At 41.0% G+C, this 6,659-nt stretch overlaps 1 long non-coding RNA gene across 1 annotated transcript in view; it reads left to right on the forward strand.

The window, feature by feature from the left end:
- Positions 1 to 3,373, forward strand: part of LOC140064359 (uncharacterized) — a 29,449-nt gene extending 26,076 nt beyond the window's left edge. The window contains exons 2-3 of the long non-coding RNA XR_011847755.1: positions 3,142 to 3,168; positions 3,284 to 3,373. This is a non-coding gene — a long non-coding RNA (uncharacterized lncRNA). The remainder of the gene's footprint in view (positions 1 to 3,141; positions 3,169 to 3,283) is intronic.
- Positions 3,374 to 6,659: the final 3,286 nt, after the last annotated feature.

Genomic DNA, 6,659 nt, shown 5'->3' on the forward strand with positions numbered 1-6,659 from the left:
GGGGGGTAAAACATTCACTGGGGCAAAAAGACAAAATCAAAACATACAATCACCCTTGCTACAATCAGAATAATCTCAACTTCAAGCACCTCCCAGTAGGGGTTCTTGCCTTTTATCACCATATGTGTGATAAAATGCATCAACCAGGAGCACGATTATGTGAGTTGACCAGAGCATGCTGTGGAGCATGGCAAACACAAACGTGTCATCGGCGTACATGGCAACAGGATGGCCGCTATGGCAGGTAACACAGCAGCTGGACCACTCCACCAACTATGTGGATTTGACACGGATTTCTTGATATCAACAAAAAAGAATTTAAATTTTGGGAATACAGAATCCCAAAGACTGACACCCTGGACTTTGAGAAAAAAATCACTCTATCAACTATGTGGATTTCTTGATATCAACTTTAGCAACAAAAAATAATTGAAATTTGGGGTATACAGATCCCCCAAAATGGACACCCTGGACTTTGAGCAAAAATCCCTCCATCAGCTACTGAGCACAAGCAGCTCATGCAGTGTGAAATGACGGCATTGGAAATGGCTGTTTGTTTTTATAGGGCTGTGACATCACATAAGCCTGCCAGTCGCTGATTGGCTTACATGTCTGCACATGTGATTGAGGGTGTTCCTTTTTGCTAATAGAGGGGGAAAAAAATTTGTTCCCACAAAAACTTCAGATTCGTGCAGAACCGAAGTTTTCTTGAAATTCTAAACTAATTCCACTTTGTTAGAATCGATTCACCCATCTCTAATCCTGGTGATGTCCTTTAAGTGGTGTTAGTACAATAGACACTGCAAGATGTCAGTGAGTCATAGAGTGTCATAGAGTTGTCACCGCACTAGTAGACAGTACAGAATCACTGAAAAGGTCCAGATAGGGTTTATGGACGTTGTCAGATCCTTCTACTTACACTTCCGTGACAGGAGGGATGTAGATTGGGAAGTGATGTCGACTTTCTTGGCTGAAACTGTTCCTGTTCCTCTCTGTTCCCTCATCTGAGGGAATTTGTCAATTGGCTAAAGGCTTTATTTGTAGGCAGGGCCGGCGCTATGGGTAGGCAAAGGTGGCAATTGCCCAGGGCCCCCTGAAAGGGGAGAATCTCTTCTTTCAAATGAATCTTGAATTTTGTTTCTAGGTGCTATGGATCCAGAGATATTCAGGTATAAAGTGAGAATATCAGGTGCCATTTTTATATATAAAAATCACTCCCAACGGCAGTTTAACAGTTATTATCTCTGTTTTCCTAAAACTTATAAACACAAATTTAGATTCATATAAAAGAGGAGACTCTCTATTTTCATAGGAAAAAAGAAGTAAGGTTCTATGTGTCACAAAGCCAGAGATACAGTCCTCTGAAATGTACCCCCCCCCCCAATCCAGATTCTTAGCCATCAGGCTGCAGGGAGCATTTGCTGCATACAGGAGCTGCTGCACCTCACAGATAATGGAAATCTAAGAACACACTTTCTCTCTTATTTCCTTCTATTTTTTTTTTGTTGGGAAAATTGACTGAAGCGATGAACATTCGGTCCTCTTCGCCTAATGTGACTATTCTGGAATACATTTTTTATTTCCCACCATCCTCCATTACTTACACCCATGTTATGACGTTCTCACTCTCATTCTTATGAAGCGCGGAGGGTTCTGTTATTGTGCAGCTAATAGAATGGCGCACATCTAAACGTGACTTTTATTATCTCATTAGCTTGGTTTATGGATATATAGTTATGTATTTGGGTTACCATTGTTTAAGGAGCAGACAATGATAGACCTGTGTAAATTTTCTGCAGTTCACTTTGTTGCATATTTTGGTGAATATGCACATGTGGGGTATGTATGATCTCCTCACATCTTACTGTTTTAGGAAAGTATATTTTCTTTATATAAGTATCTGTATTTGTACATATTTTAGAGGAAATGTTGAATGTTAATTGCCAAATGCATCGCCTGGTTGTCTGCTTTCAAAATTCTATAGGTTTTATGGCGCCTTTACTTTTTATTCTGTTTTATTGCTATATTTTGCAGGTTGTGACTGTCTAAAAATGTCTAACTGAAAAGCAGATATCTAGTTATTACAGTTTTAGTGATATTATGTGGATTTCATTTATGTGAACATATCAATTGGGCACATTTGTGAACTCTACACATGTCCATCTATTACATTTAGGAGATGTAAAGGTAAATATTTTCTGTTTGGAACAAATTTGTTGCCATCAAAGTCAAATTTTAAGCATTTTTTATAAAATGTTTCAGTTTAAGGCTGCATTCACACTACCGCAAGGGGGACGTATATACGGCCGACGTATATACGGCCGATATACGTCCCCCATAGACGGCAATGGGCGCACGGCGCCCTACGGGAGCGGTACGGTGCAGCACACGTGCGGCACCGTACTGCTCCGTGAAAAAATAGGACATGTCCTATTTTTTCAGGGCATACGGCGCCGTGCGCCATATATCCCTATGGAGAGGGGCGGGGGTGAGCAGCGCTCTCCCCCTCCTCCTCTCCCAGCGCGCTGCTGTGTGCCCGCTGTGCTACGGTACGGCGGGCACCGGTCGTGTGAATCCAGCCTAAATCATAATTGCGCCTGTGTCTATAAACTCTTTGATACAATTTAGAAAATGGGGCAAGTGTCTGCTTTCAGAAAATATCGGTCCCTCTCCCCATTGGGCCTCACAGTCTAATCAACCTACTAGTCATTTTTTGGAGTGTGGGAGGAAACCGGAGGAAACCCACGCAGACACAGAGAGAACATACAAAATCTTTGCAGATGTTGACCAGCACTGCAAGGCTGTAGTGCTAACCAATGAGCCACCATTCTGCCCATCAATCTTCCTATGATCCATCTCCTATAAAATTCTCCAAAATTACAGTTTGTTTTACCATACTAAAGGGAGCCTCTTGCTGACTGTGACTGGTCATAAAATAGTTTTATTTTGGGGCCCCACTTTTAATTTTGCCCAGGGCCCCACTTTGTCTAGAACCGGCCCTGTATGTAGGGGTAGGGGTATTTGTAGGGGTAGAGAATTTTTGGGGTGTATGTTTTAGGTTGGGAGGGGTGAAGTTTTATTAATATGAGTTTTGGTGTTATTATTTTTTGTTATAACTGTTATGTGTTCCTATTTATATAGGGGGTGTGAATGAGGCTGGACCAGCAGGTGAGTCAATTATTTCCCTTTTTTAAATGTATATAATGAGGAGAAATGGAAATTATTGTGTTTGCAGTATGTTATTTTTTTTGATGTGATTATTGTTGTGTTTTATGTTTTAAAGGGACGTTGTCAACAAGAACAGGCCCAATAAACTTTTGTAGAAAAGTACAGTGCACGTGTCCCAGGCCTCCTCCCACCATTAAAATTTTCTCCAACTTTTTCTGCCTTTGTCTATATCGGCTCTGCCCACCACCACTTCGGTCAGCTGATCACTGAGTGTGTGAAATTCTGCAGTTTCCCACCATACTAAATTCACCAGGTCGTGAGAGGGACAGCATTCCGGTAAGGACAGAAAGTGGACGATGAGAGGACTTCCTCTCTGCTCAGGCTGTGCTTTGAAGAGACACTGGGGCTCATTTACTAAGGGCCAAGCTGCTCACTTCCGTCAGACTGTGCACCTTTTTTGGTTGATCACTTGGCTTGCACAGGCATTTACCAAGTATCTGGGCTGGGATTTTGGCACACACAATCGTTTTGTGGTGCAGCTGCATTGGCTTCCATACTACACAATTTAGGGGGCGGGCCGTCAGACAATCCCACTGATTCGGACTGAGCGCGGGATTTAACTTTCAAATTGTGTCGCAAGCCAAAGTACTTACATGCAGCACCTAAAAGGTGGTGACTTTGTTGGACCTGAACGGGGAAGCGACACATGCAGGATATCAGGTGCACGATCTTAGTGAATTGCGGCAATGTGCATTGGAGTCAGACAATGAACTTTCGGTGAATTCCGGGGACAGGGTAAGTAAATAGGTCCCAATGTGTTGTCAATCAAAAGAAGGAGGCGTGGTTCAGTGGCAGCCTGGAGAAAGCATGACTCTTCTATTCAGAAATTGACTCTTGGGGATGAATTTTAACCCTTTACCAGCAGTTATTACTGGTGTGAGGGATACAATTCTGGTGACAGCTCTTCTTTAATTTAAAAAATGCACAGCACTCTTTCTATATCCTGAGGACACAGATAGAGGTCAGAGAGGGGTGAAAATCTTTTGACCTAGAGACACACCTGCTTCCAGGTATAATAAACATGGAATTATAAAGAGGATATGTGACAAAATGAAATACACAAAAGGTGCTTTTTCCACATTTTACTATTATGCCTTTTTTCCATTGTATCTTGATCCATCGCAATGGCTCATATTGCAAACTTTCATCTTCATCACATGTCACCTTATCTCTACCAAAATAATAATTATAGGAAAAGTAATATAAACAAAGAATAATCTCAACAAATTTTTTTTTTGCTGCGCCTGTTGCACCTTATTTATGAAGTGTCGGCACCACAATATTGGTCCTTTTATGACACTTACACCTATTGTTTTTGGCTACACAATTTGGGCGGATCTTTTAAATCCTGATATTTTTCCTGTGCTTCTAGTTTCCTGACACTTTTTTGGCGCACACTTAGAGCTACAAAAAGCTTGTCTACAGAGTTCTATTTTACCTTCATATTGCAGCAAACTACCACCAGTAACACACGCAATCGGTGGTGTTAACACGCTGGCTTAGAATGTTGCACCCGTGATGTCATTGGGGAGTAGCAATCTGTTACTACGACAGTCTAGGGCAGTGATGGCGAACCTTTTAGAGACCGAGTGCCCAAACTACAACCAAGACCCACTTATTTATCGCAAAGTGCCAGCACAGAAATTTAATTTGTGATTTACACTCCCTGCTCTGTCACAGCTTTCATTGATACCAGCACCCTGAGGACACCAATAAAGCAGAAAATAGGAGAAATTTGGAGAAATTTGGATGATCATTGTACCTTCCCTCCAGGGTCCCATAAACAGGAAGAATTGTCAGGGCCGGAGCAGGAGCTACAATGATAATCCAGATCTGTCCACAACCTTCCCACTCCTCCAGTAGTCCCAGGTAGCCCTGTTGCTTTTAATATAGCTATGTGCACACCAAGTCCTGGGCTGTCTGGACTGCAGGAAGATACCTGGAGTCATCTCTGGTGTTTGCCTGTGTGCCCACAGAAAGGGCTCAGAGTGCCACCTTTGGCACCAGTGCCATAGGTTAGCCACCACTGGTCTAGGGTCATACAAAGACCCAAGGCTGTCTTGTTTTAACATATTTATTACTGTAGTATGGCAGTATATGGTAGGATCAATCTAACAACCTACGGTTAACCTAGGGGGTCTCACAAATAGTAAAAAATACATTAAAAAAACTTCCCGTAGAACTGATATAACATACATAAACTGTGAAAACCATAAACATGTTAGGTATCGCCACATCCCAAACTGCCAAAAATAACGTCGAAAATGCAGTTTTTTTGCCATTTTGCAAAATATAAAAAATTCTATAAAAAGTGATCAAAGGGCCGTACAGATCCCAAAATTTAAGAAATGAAAACGTCATCAAAAATTGCAAAAAATTACACCACCCACACCTTCATACACTGAAGAATGGAAAAGTATTCCAAAAGATGGAAAATCACGTTTTTTTTTTTTTTGTACAGGAGGTTTTAATTTTTGTAAATGTATGAAAACATTATAAAACCTATATAAATATCCCCGTGAACGTACCATCCCAAAGAAGAAAGGAGACATGTCATTTGGGCCACACAGTGAAAAACCAAGCCCACAGGAAAATGACAGAAATGTATTGCATTTTTTTCCTGCTTCACAGTACATGGAATGGGATATTAAATACCATCACTATGAAGTGCAATTTGTTGTGCAGAAAACAAGCCATCACAAAGCTCTTTACATGTAAAAATAAAAAAGTTATGGATTTTTGAAGGTGGGGAGTGAAAAATAAAAAATGCAAAAATGGGCCTGGTCGTCAAGGGGTTAAACAGATTGTTAAATCCACCCCAATGCAGTAGAACAGAAGTGGCATGTATTCTTTTAACCCTTTTTGAACCTATTACCACTAGTTTTTTCAGTCTCTAATCGTCTTTAAAAGTCCTGGTCACTTCAGCTCTGTAGTGATGGAAGCTCATGAGTTAGTGAATGATTATTACCAGTTCAGTTTATTTATCAGGTTTTTTTCCACCAGTATCAAATACAGAAGTGATTGCTGACAGAATAACTTATTATCAACCACTAGTTACCGCAATTACTCACAAGATATCAGCATTATGTTAATAATTCTGCTGATTCCACTTCTTCTTTGCTCAAATAAACAGTTGAAAATAAATGTGTGGACTTTACCATAATGGCTAAACTTTATGAGAGATTTCCATTTTATGAAGTAACAGACAGCACCAAATGATCTAATATGAACTGGCAACGGCCTGATTGTGGTTGTGAACAGGACCGGCATTAGGGGGCAGCAAACTGTGCATTTTCCCAGGGCCCCCTGTCCTAAAGGGGCCCCCTGCATGTCGACTTTTGTGGGCAGAGGATGAATTTATCCTCTATCTCATGTCTATATATCTATCATCTATCTGTCTAGTTATCTATCTCCTATAATTTCTCTATTAC

This window comes from Engystomops pustulosus, chromosome 6, assembly GCF_040894005.1.
Source record: "Engystomops pustulosus chromosome 6, aEngPut4.maternal, whole genome shotgun sequence".
In the NCBI taxonomy this organism is placed as follows: Eukaryota; Metazoa; Chordata; class Amphibia; order Anura; family Leptodactylidae; genus Engystomops; species Engystomops pustulosus.